We start from the raw sequence: 16,591 nt of genomic DNA, 5'->3' as shown, positions 1-16,591 counted from the left end.
CTACACAGCAATCAGATTAATTCCTCACTTAGTCATTCAGTAATCATGGGAAGAAGATAGGAAACAGCCAGTGACTTTTATTATTGTTTTGAGATATGTTTTAACTAGGTTTTCAGAGCCCAGCTCGGCATCTGAATCACATACTTCAAGTCATGGGTGAGGAAAAAAAGAAAAAAAGAGTACACCAGGAAGTTGGTAGCAAAAATGCCAGTACCAACTTCAGACATGAGAAAATTGGTTGACAGAGATACGAAAGTGATGGCAGATCATGAATTTTATTTACTTAAAAAGGGCAACTTCTGAATATAAACATATGACCAAATTTACTAATAAATACTAATAAGCACCAACACATGATACATTTATATATATACAAATAATTCACATATATAACATATATAAATAATTCATATATAAATATATTCATATATAAATAGTATTTATATTAATATTTATATATGATAAACACATGCAAGTATTAACAAAATAATACTTTGTTAGAATTTATTTTCTTTCCCTAACCCAATCAGGCAGGAAATAAGTTTGCTGCTGACCTGAATTTCAGCCGCCATTTGCTCAATAGAATTTTGCCAAGAGATGGACCTTCTCTGGTGTAATGCTCACCACTTCTTCCCACCCCATTCCGAATGTGCCTTGTCCACACTGGTGTTAAGTGCTGGCCTCTGGGTTATTTTCCCCAACATGAAAGGACCCCATTACCTTCGCTGGTTAGATATAAAAGCTCTTTGACTCCAGCTGGCCGGTAGAGCCTGTTAGGTCTGTCCTCCAATCCATCTCCTGTTGACTAACACAAGTGACACAGAAAGTGCATGTCATGAGCTCCAACGCAATATACAGACATGAGCTCTCCATGTTTGTTGTCCTCGTGACTATCCTATTTTACACCCATTCTGTCGGACTGCCTTGACACTCCCACAAATACGGTTAAAAAAACTCTTGACAGGCTAGATGTACAAACTGTCAATTCAGTAAAATATGCCCATAAAAAAGAATCCATTTATTTTTCATGAAATCAACAGAATGTGGGCTTTGGCAGAATGCTAAAACTGTTGTAACATACACTCGTCTTCTTTCGCTGACTCACCAAAGAGCCAAGGATCGTGCTGTGAGCAGAAGATGTAAGCAGTGTTGGCTGAGAATATTCAGGCAGAGTGGACACCAGAGAATAGTTTACTGTGTGCTTAGAAAACAAGGAGTTGCTTCCAAGAAAAGCTGTTCTTTGGTTTCTGTGATGAGCAACAAACTTCGTCCTCCGCAGTTGTTGTGACAAAGCAACACAATCTCCACTCAATGTGGCTGGGCTTCTATAAGAAGCTTGCAGGGAGGGGCGCCTGGGTGGCTCGGTCGGTTAAGCATCCGACTTCAGCTCAGGTCATGATCTCGTGGTTTGTGAGTTCGAGCCCAGCATTGGGCTCTGTGCTGACAGCTCAGAGACCAGAGCCTGCTTTGGATTCTGTGTCTCCCCTCTCTCTGCTCCTCCCCTGCTCATGCTCTGTGTCTGTCTCTCAAAAATAAATAAAACGTGAAAAAAAAATTTTTTTTTTTAAAGAGAAGGTTGGGGGGGCGCCTGGGTGGCTCAGTCGGTTGAGCGGCCGACTTCGGCTCAGGTCATGATCTCATGGTTTGTGAGTTCAAGCCCAGCGTCGGGCTCTGTGCAGACAGCTCAGAGCCTGGAACCTGTTTCGGATTCTGTGTCTCCCTCTCTCTGACCCTCCCCGTTCATGCTCTGTCTCTCTCTGTCTCAAAAATAAATAAACGTTAAAAATTTTTTTGAAATAAATAAATAAATAAATAAATAAATAAATAAATAAATAAAAGAGAAGGTTGGGGAGGCCACAGTCATGGAGGGAGAATGCCCAAAGATTATGAGAAATTTCACGGGCTGCTGCACAGCATTTGGATATGCTTACTCTACAAACATCTCCCCAAACAGCAAAAGGCATCAGAGCATTGGCTCTGTCATCCTTTCTCACCTTTGCATCCCTGCCGTGTTTATTTCCTCTCCGGAAATGAATTTCAGAAAGAAAACACAACCTAGTGTGAGCACCGGATACATACCCCTACTGTTCCCAGATTCCTTGCATTACCCTGGAGCAAAGCTGCCTAATGCACCGCCCGGCCTTGCTGTGCTGGTGATGGACTATGAGAATAGTCACACCATCAGGGAGCAGCTCCGGGGACTCCCACAGCCAAGCCCGGTAACGTCACACATCCCTGTAAGGCCAGGACAGGTGACAGAGCAGAAGAGCTCACGTGGTCACTCCTTCTCCTCTTCTTTACCTACCAAGAAGCAGAGACCACATCCTAGCTAGTTCGCCCTGAGATTCCCAGAGAGAGGAGAACTGGCCAAGTCTCAAAACGGCCAGCCCTCCAAGATGGCCCACGTCTCTCAAGCAATAGGCAACAGGGAAACACGCAGGCAAGCCCCCATCATCATCTTCAGCTTTTTGTGCATCCCCTAGGATGACAGTGGACCCCAGGGACCCCTGAGCTTCTCCTTACGGTTCTGTAGATAGCACTTGGCTGTGCTCATAAAATAAGGATCTGCATTACTCTCCTTTTTTTTTTTCTTCACTCTTAAATCTGATTTCTGGTGCTTTCCTAACTAACTCACGAACCTACGACTGTTTGTGAATATGCTGGCTTCAGATAGATCTGCATTTTCGACTTTGGCTGCCAGGAAAATTCCACACTCCCAACTCTGGCTGCCAGTCTGTGTTGTTATTCTGTCAAATCTGAGCAAGGTTTAAGTCACTGGGGAACTGGCGAGGTGAGAAGCACTTTGACCATGACATTTTCCTATGGCCTTTGATCTCTGTTTCTCAAGCTTCACCAAAATGTAATGGAACAGAAAGAAACAGAGAGAAAAAAAATCTCTCCCTTTAAAAAATCACGTCATCGTAAAAACTTTAAAAAATAACCATATTAATATTTCATCTGCTTTAGAAACTCTGAAAGAGAAATATGCCAGTAAAAGACCAGAATGAGAAAAAAATAATAAACAGCAGAGAAATGTTTCAAATGTCTACCTCATCTACTGTGGAAACATCATAGTATTTTCAGAAAATAATTGTCATGAAGATACTAGAACATGAAGACCGTAGTGGGGGAGGGTTCAATTTTCTATAGCTCATATGTCCCCATATAGGGAAAATTTACATTTAACTGCTTTCTTTTCAAATTTTTTTTTAACGTTTTATTTATTTTTAGACAGGGAGAGACAGAGCATGAACAGGGGAGGGTCAGAGAGAGGGAGACACAGAATCTGAAACAGGCTCCAGGCTCTGAACTGTCAGCACAGAGCCCAACGCGGGGCTCGAACTCACAGACCGCGAGATCATGACCTGAGCCAAAGTCGGCCGCTTAACCGACTGAGCCACCCAGGCGCCCCTTAACTGCTTTCTGAATGGAAAAATAAATAAATAACAGGCTAGTCAGAGTAATATCTTGTCTGTTCAATAACCTATGGTTATAGTCACAAATCATGGAGATAACATGATCCCCAACATAACCCCACCATTGTGAAAACAAAACTATAATGGTCAAATCAACTTTTTCTTTATTCACCTAAATTCTGGCCTCCTGCCCACACAGTAGTACACTGGGGGACCCATGACTGCTATAATGTGTTTATTTCTTTATTTGAAATTTAACTGAAGAGGTAATGAGACTATGGTAAAATGACATCCTGACTGCTGTAGTGCAAGAATAAAAATGAGAATTTACCCCACTTTCTTATCTTACGTACAAAAATACTGCCCACCAACGAGCCTTGAACATGCAGGAATATAGATCAGCAATTATCCTCCCTTGTGACCCCAACAGAGGCTGCCCTCACCTCCTTCTCTGGGCCTACCAGTGGGAGTCTTCTCTCCCTCACTGGTCATCTCCTTGTTGTCTGCCCCTTCAGGCAGCTCCAGGAAAGCTTGGACCTTAAGGCTCCCACTGACACCACCTAAGATAGTGGCTGGCACATCAGATTGGCAGACCGGTTCAATAAGCACCCGTGACTGAGTGGCTGAACTTGAGAGCATCTGAGAAAGGAAATGGAGTGTATGATCTCACCCTTTCGTGATGCATTCAACCAGCTTCACTTTCTGCCACGTGCTCTTGGTCTAGTTCAATGTCAAGAGCGTGCCTGATCAGTCAGATTCATTTTTGTGGGTTGGTTGTCTTCTGCATGATTCCAAAAGTCAACACAAGATAAACAGATCTATGCAGAAGAAGCCATTCCTATGCCTACTCCCAACCCTTACGTATCCCGTTGACTGCTACAGATCCCATTTCTATTTATGTCTTGTTTATCTTTCCAGTTTTTCTTTATGCAAATATAAGTAAATTCCCCTATATCTCCACCTTTCTTACATAAAGCACAGTCTATACGCTGGCCTCCACCTTGTTTCTTTCACATGGCAATGTACCTGGACATCAGTCCACATCACTCTCTTCTAACAACCACACAGCATCCGCTGCACACATACACCACCCTTCGGCCCCTCCCTTATAGATGGACGTACATCTGGTGGCTTCTGGTGTTCTGGTGTTACACACAACGCTTCAACGCTAACCTTGTACAAGTGTCATCTCAGTACACGTGCAGCGGTGTGTGTGTAGGAAAGACTCCCGGAACAGGACATCTGTAATGTTTAACACACCGTAGGGTTGTTGAAAAAAATGTTGTTAGGTGCTATGAAGAGGTGGTGATACCTTAAATGTATGCATGTGCTACAGACCATTAGAGTTTTTTGCATTCTTGTCAAGGGGACTGCTAACCTAATTCTTCACTTTCATAAAACACAGACCCTTTTCAATTTTAAATCAATGCAGCATCCCCATTGGTGGCTGGAGTTCAGTTTCCATGTTCTACTTCCATCCATCAATTTTCTAGGCTAAAAGATTTTCCCTCTAGTAATCTATTAGAGGAAAACAGGCCCTCTGAAAAAGCCTTGAAAGCCTAGTTAATATGGGTGGAATTAAATTTTTATAAGAGTATTCAGGGATTCTAAATCAGCAGCAAATAGTTTATTTTCATCACAATACCCAAAATGACATGGAAAGAAAAACATAAATGAATATTTAAGAATCTTATTCATTCCAATGCAGGGGACCCCCCAAAAGTAGTTGATATTCTCAAGAGTTTTTAGTAATCCATGGCTTTTTTCACAATGACAATCTAAAATTAGAGAATGATGTGTACTTGCAGAATTAATGAAAAGGTCCTTTTCCCACTCCTTCTAGAGAAGCCACAAGGAAACAGCATACTTTCACATGAGAATCTCGGCTCCCAGGAAATTGACTCTGTGGCTTAGAATATTTATTATAGTCAAGGAACACAAAAAGCAATGATGTGCTTTTGTTCCAGCACATACCTTACGAGACTATGCTCCTTTGTATATGTAGTTTTGTATGATCCCTTTAATATACTCTAAAACCATGTGTCACGGAAAATATGATATCCTCTCTGTGTGCGTGAATATAAACCAATTCTAGGCACAGTTAATTACCTTAATCAATAACTCCTTCTCCGTCCACCAAAGATATGCACAAGAATGTTTTTAGCTGCCTTATTCACTACAGCCCCAAGCTGGAAGTGATCAAACATCTACCAGGTGTAGAACGGCTATCTACATTTCATACAATCTGGAATACTACACAGCAGTGAAAGAAAATGAACAATTTACACAGCATGAAGGAATCTCACAAAACTTAAGTAGGATTCCATGCATATGGAATTCAAATCAGGAAAAACTAATTTATGGTGACAGTGGTCAGAAGAGTGATTACCTTGGAGAAGGAGGGGCATTCTTCTCACTGGGGAAAAAGGATACCAGGGAGCCTTGGAGGGTTCTGGAAACATTCTACGTCTTGATCTAGGTGGTCCTTACAGGGGCTTAAAAATTCTGAGATTTGTTATTTTGACTATAGGTAAATTATATCTCAGCATCCTGAGCCGATCAGCTAGCATCCAGACCAAACAGTCCTCACTCCAAAAGTGCCCCACTAGAACCCCTTCTGTAATGTATATTTGAGTAAGATCAGATCCTCTACTAACTAGAAGAATGAATGTGAGGAACGATTTTTTTTTCCTTGATGAAATCGGTGATTTGTTAATTAGCGTGATGCGCATCAAGAACGGGGTAAAATAGTTTAGACAGTCTCTATCCTTGAATAGATATAAGGTATAGGGTATAAGGCTCCATCCGACAAGGCCCTTAGCCTGTATCCTTAGACTTGATCCCAAATGGTCCAGCCACTGGTTGCATCCCACCACCCTTCATCCCAAGTGGTGTTCAGAGCACCTAACAGGACACAGAGCTGAGACTTCAGGTGACAGAACAGGACATACGGACTAGACTCTGCCTGATTGCTAATACCCATTTGTTTCAGGGTCCGATGTTGAATTGGTTCTGAAACTTGCTTTCATTATAACCTGCTCGTGAGGCTGTAAGAGAACAGCTCATTCCCCCTCACCTACAACGTGCTGGTGGCTACCATTCCCAAACAACACCAGAGTATGACTGACCAGTCTGGTGTAGTCCCATTCTCAATAAGTCTGGAGACTGTTACGGCATGAAAATGTGCAGACATACGTGGCGGAGGGGGACGTGTTTCCTTACAAACCAGCGGTGAGGAAAGCTGGATAAATGGGTATATGACAGCACAGCAATGCCCAGAGAAAAGCCAACCAGAAGGGAGGCAGGGAGAGGTTTCCAGCAGCACGCAAGACTTGCACAGAGATAGAGGAGATATGATCAGATTTGTGAATGACCCAAAATTAAACTAGATGAAAGACTCAGAATTCTAAAAGGTCATGACAGGCTAAGTTGGTGAACTAGACCTAACAAGATTAAATATACAACTGGGTGCACAAAAACTAACAACTCAGGACAAAAGAGGCACGGCTCAATAATAAAATGCACTACAGTCATACATTTAAAACTTTAGGGGTATTGAATAACAAATTCAGGTTCCAAATGAGTTAGATATATTTTGTGGTCACCAAAAACGTAATGTATATATTGTATTTCTAAAAAAAAAGTTTATTTTGAAAAGATGTAATGCCAATAGATATCTGTACATCGATGTTCATATCAGCATTAATCCCAAAACCCAAAAGGTGGAAACAACACAAGCGTCCATTAACAAATGAATGGATAAACAAAATGGGACATATCCACACAATGGGATATTATTCAGTCTTAAAAAGGAAAGAAATTCTGGGGCGCCTGGGTGGCTCAGTAGGTTAAGTGTCCAACTTCAGCTCAGGTCATGATTTCACAGTTCGTGGGTTCAAGCCCCGCATGGGGCTCCGTGCTGACAGCTCGGAGCCTGGACTCTGCTTCGGATTCTGTGTCTCCTTCTCTCTCTGCCCCTCCCCTGCTCATACTCTGTCTCTGTCTCTCTCTCTCAAAAATAAACATTAAAAAATTTAAAAAAAAAAAAAAAAGGAAAGAAATTCTGATGCCTGGTACATCATGGATCAACCTTGCAGACACTATGCTGAGCAAAATAAGCCAGTCACAGAAAGACAAGAACTGCATGATTCCACTTATGTGAGGTGCCTAGAGTAGTCTAATTCATAGACAGAAAGTACAGTGGTGGTTTCCCGGGGTGGTTAGTGGATGCAGTTCCAACTGGGAAAGATGAAATTGTCCTGGAGATAGACGGTGGTGGCCCACTGCGAATGTATTTAATGTCACTGAACTGCACACCTAAGTGGCTAAAATAGTAATGTTTTGTTACATATGTTTTATTACAAATTTTTAAAGTCCGTAAAATGTAATGCATTCTTCTGCTCCATTAATTTGAACGAAGGTTGTTGTCCTGCTCCATACTTGGCTCTCGGAACATACCCGACCACAAAGTACGGTTTCCATACCTTGTAAGAGGCACCTTATAAGGTACCTACCCAATCCATCTGCCTACCCAATCCACCTGCTCTACGGGCCCCTGGTTCCTCCTTGCCTATCATACCAACTTCTTGGGACCTGGATGGCTCATCTCCCTCCATGAGGGGACTGCTGGTCACTTGGGAAAGAGGGGGCTCCCAAAACAAGTGCTAGGGCAAGTCCCCAACGTCTCAGCCCTGGGACACAGGGGCAGAAGGCTGTCAGTCAGAGGAGCTGACTTCTGGGACACTCGGGACACCCTTCAGAGAAGCTTGGAATTCCTGTAGGTAATAAATATTTCAGAAAGCTTTGGCTCTCCAACCCACTTCCTCTCTGCTTCCTTCCCAACACACACACACACACACACACACACACACACACACACACACACAGAGCCATCCTGAGTCTTCCAAATGCAAACAAGTGATTGGTGCATTCATTCATGCCACAAATATCCAGAGTTTGGGGGAAATTTTGAAGTTGAATTTTTTTTAAGATTTATCTATTCAGGGAATGCATATCATATGAATGGAAGTATTTATTGAACAATACTATTATCAGAACTTGTCTCATTTCTCTCTCTCCTCGATTAATTAGTCTGTAGAGCCAAGACAGAGGGAAGGAGCCTACAAGGCACCCATGACAGTTGGCCCCGAGAGGAAGCTAACTGTAAGGGGTATCCCTTTGTCTGTGGCTGTAGCTCCCTGTGTCCCCTCTCGCACCCTCCTCCCCAGGGCAGGAAGAAGGGTTGGATGCTCAGCCCCTTCTCCCTCCATCCCTGGGAGCCTTCTGGAAGCACACCTACAGCTTCTCTCCCTTAGGCCTGAGGAGGAGGCCCGCAGTGGGCACTGCTGCCTGATTTGCAGGTTCAGAATTAAGCTCTTTATCGGCACACACTGCAGCCCATTCCTCTTTTATCCACAAGAGTTCTCATTCTGGCCTCTACTTGCCTGACCCCTCAACCCTACTTCTCAACTGGTTCAGACCATCGGCCCTCAGAGCTCACACACATAACACAGTGGCCCCAGGGAAGTTTGGGGGGGGGGGGCACTAAGAAGCTGAGAAGTGGCTTCACCGGGACACCCACACAATGCAGAGAATGTGCCAACAGGCCAGTGACCCCTGACGCTGCAGCACCTGAGATCTGAGATGGGAGCTAGGCTCTCACTACGTGACTTTTTCACTCTTTTGTTCTGGAACAATGGGACTTTCCCTAGACAGGTAATCTGAGAGATCAGCATTTAGTCTCCCTGAATAAAACACGAGAGTCTCAGGTAACAAAACAAAAGGGAATCAGAAGGACGGCACAAGTCTTCCTCTTACCGGTAAACGGCATTATGAACATTTAGGGAGCACATCAAATGCAAGCCAGTCTGGGGCCGAAAAGTCTGTCTCCCCTATGTAACCAGCATGAGGGCTGGGTCTGCCCAACCCTGTGTGACACACCCCTGACCGTCTCCACTGATTCCATGGGCCAAATACTTTCCATATTTCCATCTGGTCATGCTGAGAGCCATAGCTGGTGTCTATACGTTACGAATCCTCCTTCTCCAGGAACAAGAGAGAAATGAACCGAATCGGAGCAGCACTTGGTTAAAGGTATTAAAACACGAACACTGAGCCTGGAGACCATTTAGTCAGTACCACCCCTCACCCCCCGCCCCCCATATGAAGCAACTGTGATAACATAAATTCAGTGTATGACCTGACCATACCTGGGGAAACCTGAATGTGAACTGATGTTAGCAAATATTAAAGACGTATTATTAATTACATTAGTAATGGCAATGTTATTTTGGTTACATGGAGAAATTTCTTTTCTTCCTTTTTTTCCTTCCTTTCTTTCCTGGGGGTCTGGGAGGGATAGAAAGCCTTATTCTAGGAGGGGTGGAAATGTCAAGATATCTTTTTTTTTTTTTTAATTGAGATATAACTGACCTATGACACTAAGTTTACGGTGTACAATGTGTTGATTTGGTACACTTAGTTGCTGCAATATGATCACCACCGTCCTGTCAGCTGACACCCTCACTGTGTCACATAATTACCCCTGCTTTATGTGCCGAGAACATTATATATCTCAGCAACTTTCAAGTACATAATATAGAGCATTCACTCTCATCACCATGCTGTGCATTAGATTCCCCAGAACTTATTCATCTTCTAAGTGAAAGTTTGAATCCTTTGACCAACATCTCCCCAATCCTCTCACCCCATGGCCCTGGGAACCACCACACTACGCTCTGCTTCTACAAGATCGGCTTTTTTAGACTCCATGTGTAAGTCATATCCTACGTTACTTGTCTTTCTCTGTCTGACTTATCTCACTTAGCATAATGCCCTCGAGGTCCTTCCACATTGTTACAAATGGCAGGATTTCCTTCTTTCTCGTGGCTGAATAATAAATACTCCATTGAGCATATATACCGCATCTTATATATCCAATCACATGTTGACAGACATTTAGGTTACTTCCATGTCTTGGTTACTGTGAAATTCTGCAATAAGAGATCTTTAATTTACTTCAAAATATCTTAGCACTATTTACAAATGGAGTGAACTGAATGAATAAATGAATGAACAAACGAACGAATGAACAGCTGGTCTGACCCTGAGCACACACAGCTGGTTAATGGTGGGGCTGGTTAATAGTCAGGTGTCCGTCCCCTAATGCTCCACAAAAGACCATTTGCCATGTTTTATATCCTCTACACCAGAGGAGCTACTCAAGGGCTCTCAGGCTCTGCCCACCCAGCTTTCGAGGGGCTCCGTAGACTCCCGATGAGTGTGGCAAACTGAACTTTCATGAAAAAAGTTGCTACGCTGGCCTTCTTCTCTGATCCAAATGACCAAGTCATGGCCAAACAGTCATTAAACATTGGCCTGGGCAGACATTTGTTCCTAGTTTCTAAGACCACATCACTGTACCAAGAAACTCGATTCTTTCATAACGTAATAATATGACCTAACAGAATTAGTGTATAATCATACATAATAACCATGAACTGCTTACTAAGTTCCAGGGACTGTGGAGTGCCTGGGTGGCTCAGTCGGTTAAGCATCCGACTCTTGATTTCACTCAGGTCATGATCTCACTGTCATGAAATCAAGCTCCAAGTCAGGTATGGAGATTCTTAAGTGCTTAAGATTCATTCTCTCTCTCTCTCTCTCTCTCTCTCTCTCTCTTTGCCCCTCCCCTACATGCACACACACTCTCTCTCTCAAAAAAAAAAAAAAAAAAAAAAGACCACATACCAGGGACTATTCTAAGCATTTGACAAGAGTGACCTCAGTTAATCACAACATCCAAAGAGATTATTGTCTCCATCATGTAGATGAAGTGAGTGGGGCACAGAGTTTAAGAAAACTGCCAAGCCCATAGAGCCCTGAGGGAGGCAGTCAGCATTTTGGATGATTCTGCCATACCCTGTCCTTATGGCCACATGCCATTTCCTCAGAGTCACAACTAATGTTTTTCACTGAGAGAAAAGGTCCAGGGGTAATTCCTTCTCACTGTTGTCTTTAAAAATACTACAGAAGAATAAAAACCAAAAGTAAGGGGCGCCTGGGTGGCGCAGTCGGTTAAGCGTCCGACTTCAGCCAGGTCACGATCTCGCGGTCCGGGAGTTCGAGCCCCGCGTCGGGCTCTGGGCTGATGGCTCAGAGTCTGGAGCCTGTTTCCGATTCTGTGTCTCCCTCTCTCTCTGCCCCTCCCCCGTTCATGCTCTGTCTCTCTGTCCCAAAAATAAATAAACGTTGAAAAAAAATTTAAAAAAAAAAAAAAATAAATAAAAAAAAATAAAAACCAAAAGTAAAAGAGAAAAATAACATCTGCCCCAGAGGCAAAAAAAAAAAAAAAAAAAAAAAAAAAAAAAAAAAAATCTGATGTCAAAAAAATCTTTGTGTTCTCCTCATGCAAAATTCAAATCATCTACATGCTGTCTAACTCTCTCCCCCAAACACACCTGGGCAAGAAATCCAGGTAGTTCTGCAATTTCTCATCTAGAAAACTATCTGGAGGCTGCCCAGGGGGCATCAGAGGCCTGAGGCTGCCCACTCAGCCTCTCCTCATGACAGGACAGAAAGCTGCCAGTCATTCCCTTTAAGGGCTCTGGGTGACCTTCTGCAGAAATGTCCATACACACACACACACACACACACACACACACACAGGAAATAAAGGAGAATGCAGTCAACCTTCCAGTATCTTCACTACTCTCGGTACTGACAACGACGTTGAATGAGACGATAACTTCTTTAATATTGTGCCATCAAAGCTAAAATAAGGCACAAGACCAAAACAACTCAGATTCAAACAACTGATCCCAGAAAAAGGGAGATGTCTTAGGATGAAGTGGGGAAACGTCCTGTTGGGGTGGTGCTCAGCTCTGTTCCAAACCGCCCCCCCCAACCCATCCATTCATCCAATTATCCCAACAGGAATAAATTCATTGTAGAAGCCAGAATTCTCAACAGACGCCAAAGTCAAATGAAGATACAGCATACATAGCACCTGAAGGCATGGAGGAAAGGAAGCCTAAAAACCAGATCAATGTGGACTGAGTGGTCTCAATCCAAAGGGTTCGGTGATTCCTGGCATGGAGGTTGCCACACAGGGCTTTGATTACAAGAAGAGAAAGGATTTATAACGTGGCTCCTATCCCTACTTGTAAAAGCTGAGGTTCCTCAGGGACAAGTAGGCGGAATGATAAAGGTAACAATGGAGGCAAAGAAGCCATATTTCCTACTGCAACAGAAATGAACACTGCTCTGTATGAAGGACAGGAGCCTCTCCCACAGAGGATCTTCCTTTGACTAGTTGAGAGCTTCTCGTTCCTCCCCCAAATTTATTATCGTTAAAATCAGGATTTGACATTCACCAACTGCCAACATGCCTATATCTGCTCTTATGGCTATACCATTAGTTCACCTCTGAACTGACTTTGAAAACGTTGTTCACTTCGTTCCAGAAAACAACAGGAAAGGCACGAAGACAAAGAAGGCAATTAAAAGTTATACCAACAATAAAATAAAGTGGTGCGGACACTTTCTGCAGTTGTCAAAGGCACAGTTCACGGCTTTTACGTTAAAAAGACTGGGAGTCTTTCTTCTTGTTATTACTGCAGACAGGGCAGATGTGACAACTGTAAACAGCAAGCCAGGAAAAGAAAAGATCTTGGGACAGTCTCCTGTCTAAAAATGTGTGTGACATTGTAAGATGATGATACTTTAAATACCCAAAGGAAAAAGCTGTCAACCCTGCAGCCCAAGCCCATCTTCCCCTTTCTGGCCCAGGTTTCTGAGCTCCACGTCTCACACTGGGGACAGCAAAGCGGACGTAGGAGCCAGCGGGATAACAGACGAAAGTAAGGTGAAGAAAGGAAGCTGAAACAAAAATGGCAGAATCGAAACTAGGCCTAACCAAACGGGAGTCGTGAAGAGTTCAAACCTCCAGGATGGTTTCATTACAGAACTCACATTACCTTATTTCGAAAATTCCCCTCCTTAAAGTCTCTGAGACCAGGGAATGGATGCTTCCATGGTTGTTCTCACACCCGATCACGCAGGCGCAACGCGTGGTTCCTGCGTCCATGAAGGCAATTACAAGACTATACGGTGACTACTAATTTCCATGCTTGTCTGCCCCCTCCCCTGCCATTGCAGGGCCCTCAAAACCGTGAGCAACAACATTTATCCATCTGTGTGTTTAACGGCAGCACCTGGCCCACAGTGGGCATCCGTCATCTCTGTCCCATAAATAGTGAACAGATCTTATAAACAGACAATTCCTGAGAAGACTTTCAGTTCATAAGTGCCCCTCCAACCGAAGCCAAAGTTTCACTATTGAGGGTTAATTTCTTTGGATCTGTTGTCCAGAGTCCTTAACAAAATAGATCTCTCTGAAAGGGGTGTCACTTTTTCTCAACTGCTGTGAGCTAATATATAAAGGGAGTAAAAGAAAATGGCTAACAATTGAAGGGAAGGATGAGAAAGGAGAGAAATACTGAAAGAGGAGACTAGGAAAGGAACTGAGAGAAAAAGGGAAGGTGGAAAGGAGGCAAAGAAATACCTCTCCTTCCTCAGAACTCAGCCTAGAATCTGCCATCACCACCTCCTCTCCCAGCAGAATCACGGGTGCTTGCTTCTAACTTGCTTCTCCTTGTAAATGAAATACAGGGAACAGATTTTCACTTTTCCCAAAATGCTCAACAATGGCTCAATGTTCCTTTTTGATCTTTTTTTTTTTTTTTTGCTTTTTTTTTTTTTAATGTTTTTTTTGAGAGAGACAAGTGAGCTCAAGTCGGGGAAGGGCGGAGACAGAGGGGACAGAAGATCCGAAGCAGGCTCTGTGCTGACAGCGCATAGCCTGATGCAGAGCTTGAACCCACAGAATGTGACTTCATGACCTAAGCCAAAGTCAGATGTTTAACCAACTGAGCCACCCAGGCGCCCCCTTTTTTTCTTTTCCTTGTTAGAAAAGAAAACAAAAGAAGAGAAAAGCACTCCACGTATAAACTTCCACAATCTAAAAGAACAGAATGGCGGGGGGGGGGGGGGGGTTGCGGTGCAGTGGGGCCTGGCTGGCTCAGTCAGTGCAGCAAGCAACTCTTGATCTCCAGGTTCTGAGTTTGAACCCCACATTGGGTGTATAGATTACTTAAAAATAAAATCTTTAAAAATAAATAAATGAAAGAGCAGAATGATTAGACTTTACACAAATGAAAACCCTGACGGTCAATATTCAAGTTCTGGTGGGGCAAACACAAGGTGACTATGACCGGAAGGGCTTTGCAGGTCCAAATGAATTAAGCCATTAGGAAAATGAAGTTCCATTTTTGTATAATGTTTAAGGGGAACCAAAGTTTTAAGAAAGCAAACTCCTAGAATAACCCTTTGAGCGTATGGTTTAAATGGTATTGAGTTTTGGTCCATTCTAATTATTTATAAGATCGGAAGAATTATTACTGCTGCAATTTTATTTCATCAAAGAGATTCTTTTTTAAATTTTTTTTATGTTTTATTATATTTTTGAGAGAGACAGAGCACAAATGGGGAAGGGCCAGAGACAGAGAGAGAGAGAGAGACACACAGAATCCGAAGCAGGCTCCAGGCTCCAAGCTGTCGGCACAGAGCCTGACAAGGGGCTCAAACTCATGGATGGTGAGATCATGACCGGAGCCAAAGTCGGACGCTTAACTAAGCCACCCAGTAGCCCCTCAAAGAGATTCTTGTTCATAAATTTAAAAATAAATTTGGGATTTCCATTTTTTTTTATCTTTGTGTGCAAGAAAATTCATTTTATACAATTTCCAATCCATTCTGTGCTCTGGAGACTTTACTGAGACAGACTTTTATCAAGTGCTTCTCAGGTGATGGGAGGGTTTTAGTTACTGTCTTTGAGTAGGATATATAAAGTTTAGACTGGGGCTGGGGGAGGATTTTGGCTCTTGTCACACAAATTAAACAAACCAACCAAAAAAACATATACATACATGTATCCAAAAGGGCTAAAAGAACTATCAACAGGGGCGCCTGGGTGGCTCAGTCGGTTGAGCGTCCAACTTCGGCTCAGGTCATGATCTCACACTCCATGAGTTCGAGCCCCACGTCAGGCTCTGTGCTGACAGCTCGGAGCCTGGAGCCTGCTTCGGATTCTGTGTCTCCCTCTCTTTCTCTGCCTCTCCCCTGTTCATGCTCTGTCTCTGTCTCAAAAATAAATACAAATATTAAAAAATTAAAAAAAAAGAACTATCAACAATAGCCGAATTATGGAAAGAGCTCATATGCCCATCGACTGATGAATAAAGAAGATGTGGTTTATATATACAATGGATTACTACCTGGCAATCAAAAAGAATGAAATCTTGCCATTGGCAACAACGTGGATGGAAGTAGAGTATATTAGGCTAAGTGAAATAAGTCAGAGAAAGATAAATATCATATGATTTCCACTCATATGTGGAAATTAAGAAACACAACAGATGCACATAAGAAAGGGAAGGAAAAATAAGATAAAAACAGAGAGGGAGGCAAACCATGAGAGACTCTTAAATCTAGAGAACAAACTGAGAGGTGCTGGATGGGGGGTGGGGATGGGCATTAGGAGGGCACTTGTTGGGATAAGCACTGATATTGTATGTAAGTGATGAATCACTAAAATCTACTCTTGAAACTATTACTATATGTTAACTAACTTGGATTTAAGTAAGATTTTTTTTAAATAGAAAAAAATAAATTCAATACAAAGTAGGTAGTCCTGGTGCTAAGGGCTATTACACTAAGCTACAAATATATGGAAATGTTCAGCTGCAAAGAGTAAAAGTGCCCTCGGAAAAAAAGGGGGGGGCTGAAATATAACAAGAATGACAAGAGGGGGGAGAAAAACGTCAAGCAACCGATATACTAGTTTGTAAGTACCACGTGACCAAAGAGCAGCTCTACTGAGGAGCAGCAAGAGATTGAATCCCAGGCCAGGGCAACCCCAGCTCCACGTGTCACCAGATTTAAATTTCTTTTTAATGTTTATTTATTTTTCAGACAGAGACAGAGCATGAGCGGGGGAGGGGCAGAGAGAGAGGGAGACACAGAATCCGAAGCAGGCTCCAGGCTCCAGCTGTCATCACAGAGCCTGACATGGGCTCAAACTCACAAACCGTGAGATCATGACCTGAGCCGAAGTC

General features: G+C 43.0%; 1 protein-coding gene and 1 non-coding gene across 4 annotated transcripts in view; both read right to left on the bottom strand.

Annotated features, from left to right (window-relative positions):
* CAMK1D (calcium/calmodulin dependent protein kinase ID) overlaps nt 1–16,591 on the bottom strand; it is a 425,521-nt gene that overhangs the window by 339,005 nt on the left and 69,925 nt on the right. The window lies entirely within an intron of this gene.
* On the bottom strand, nt 4,690–4,819 carry LOC115519609. The gene has a single exon (XR_003970604.1). It is a non-coding gene; the product is annotated as a U6atac minor spliceosomal RNA (small nuclear RNA).

The sequence above is a fragment of the Lynx canadensis genome, chromosome B4 (assembly GCF_007474595.2).
Source record: "Lynx canadensis isolate LIC74 chromosome B4, mLynCan4.pri.v2, whole genome shotgun sequence".
NCBI classification, from domain to species: domain Eukaryota; kingdom Metazoa; phylum Chordata; class Mammalia; order Carnivora; family Felidae; genus Lynx; species Lynx canadensis.
Note: the sequence above shows the minus strand (reverse complement) of the source record. Positions and strands in the feature narration are given on the sequence as shown.